Source organism: Barbus barbus, assembly GCF_936440315.1.
Source record: "Barbus barbus genome assembly, chromosome: 44".
In the NCBI taxonomy this organism is placed as follows: domain Eukaryota; kingdom Metazoa; phylum Chordata; class Actinopteri; order Cypriniformes; family Cyprinidae; genus Barbus; species Barbus barbus.
In genome coordinates, this window is record NC_136722.1 from 9864670 (window position 1) to 9867295 (window position 2626).

Below are 2626 nucleotides of genomic sequence, written 5' to 3' on the forward strand. Positions count from 1 at the left end.
TTGGCTAAGATCTAAGGTAGAATGTGTTGATTGTATTCCCAGTAGGGCTTTCTTCTCCGGCCTCAGTGGGGGATAGAGTGGGTGATGTGGGTGAGAGGAAGGGCCAGCACTCCCCACTCACCCCCCTTCCCACGTCAGACTGCACCAGCATGCCAAGATCGATCTGGGGGGAGAGAAGAGGAGATGGGGGGCAGGTTAGATATTGTGTAGAGACTGAGAGACTTTAAGAAAGAAAGAGAGAGGGGGAAGTGGTTTACAGAGGGCAAGACAAGATAGAGTGAGAGAGACAGGCCTACACTTGTCCCGTTGAGATCGCTTTCTCACCTCATGTCCCCTCGCTGACCATGGCAAAGGTCTGGAGAAAGTGAATCACAATCTCACAGTCCGTGGAAAACGTGGCAGAATCAAAGCCGGAAGGAGACCTTTACCCGTCAATCTTTGTGCAGTAGAATCACTTCAAACAAAAACCATACAGTATAATGACTTGCCTCTCATTGTAAACTTTTACTGGAAAACAATGGAAAAATTATCTATTGTAAACTTTTACTGGGAAACAATGGAAAAATTCTCTATTGCAAACTTTTACTGGGAAACAACAGGCAACATGTGACTTCTTTATTTGCTTCTCAAAAGACAATGTAACATATGTTTGTGCCATAGAACATTAGAAGAAACCAAAGCATTCAGAAGACAGGTCAAAATCAGGCATACAACAACAGAGATATTAATAAATAATGTGCTGTGATGGCATTGTGTCGAAAGCAGGTTCAGGAGGCTGAAAGACTCAAGCCGGGGGTGAGGGGCTGAGATAGGTGTGTGTGAGTGAGTGCGTGTGGATCTGAGTGTGTCAGATGAGACACCACAATGACCTCCGCACCAAATGGAACTTAAAGGTCACTCTTCCTAGGAGAACGGCTCTCACTTTCAACTTGAGGAAGATAATTTTTTTGCTCAGGAAGGATGAGTGCAGTAATATAAGAGGAGATGGGCCGCACATTGTGTTATTAGGACACATATTGAAGAAGTGTGATGTACAGAGTGTATATATATATATATATATATATATATATATATATATATATATATATATATATATATATATATAAAATATTATATAAAAGAAATAAATATTAAAGATTTTATTATATTATTATTTTTAATTATTATTTTATTTTATTTTATTTTTGTTCCCCAAAAATATTTAATAAATATGTACTATTGATTTAATAAAATAAAAAAAAAAATTTTTTTTTGTTTGTACAATTTCTTTTACCCAAAAATATTTATTAAATATGTGCTATTTTATTTTATTTTTAAATTTCAGTTTATTCTGTACAATTTCTGACCTCAAAAATAATTAGGCCTACTATGATGTACAGTATGCTATTTTCATTTTCGTTTTTTTTTTTTTTTTTTTTCATTTTATTTTATTTTATTTTTTGTTCATAGGCATGGTAAATAATTATGTTTTTATATTATGATAAATATTTTTTTTAAAGCTAGAACTAAATAATTTCCAACAATTAAGAATGTAACTGTTTTAACGTTTAATTAAGAATGTAACTATTTTGTTAAAGAGAGAGAGAGAGAGGAAAAAAAACAATTCTCTTCAATATGACCTGTTAATAGAGAGAATGAGCAAACAACAGCCAAAGCACTGCAAATCATAAGATGTGTAAAAAGCATGTAGTAAAAAAAAAAAATGGATAGGACATTATCAGTGAATAATTTAAAAACAGCCTGAAGCATTATAAGGCTTGAGCCAATAAAGCAATAAGCAGAGGCGCAGTGGGTCATTTCTCATAAATTATTAGAACGTGAACCTACACATGTGGCAGAGATGCAATGACCCCAGCTGTTCAACTATTTAAAGAGCTTTTACCCACTGCAGAGGGCATTAGAGATAAATTGTGCAATGAAATTAGATCATATTTAACTTATGCTTTGATGTTTAGGAGGTGAAAAAGATTTCACTGCTGCAAGCTATGCTAAATATCTTTTCCACTTTTTCTCATTAAGTCCTCATTATTGATGCAGTGTTGGTTTTGATCTAATTGTATATGACCAACATTTATTATGCAAACATTAAAATACTGTTCTATGGATATTTGATGTGCATAGGCTAATTTGCATATTTTTGCCCAACAAATTTTAATAATTGCTGAATAAGCTCCAAACGTAAGTGAATGGAGCTGATATCCCTACTCATTACCTGCATATAGTAAGAACAAAGCTCGTCCTCCAGCCATATCAGCATAAACATATGAGACACATTGACAGCCTGTCTCAGATGATCCTGTCCTATAGTTACAAATCTACCAATGTCAAATTACATCTCATCACACGTCCTCTTCTTGACTGACGTATTAGAACAAGCAAACAGATTAAGGTAGATAACCGTGGTTCTGTAGGGTCAGCTGATTTATATGCTATAGATAAAATATATTTGCACGTGCCATTCAAATCTGTTGCCCCATGCAGATGTTGAATTATTATTGGATTTAATAAAATATGAGGGTCGACGAAAATGCGTTTGCTACTATAACGAAAGTAAATTAAAACACAAAAAGAAAAATTATTTCCCTTGCACTTAAACTACAACTCCCATGATGCTCTAGTAGTGTTT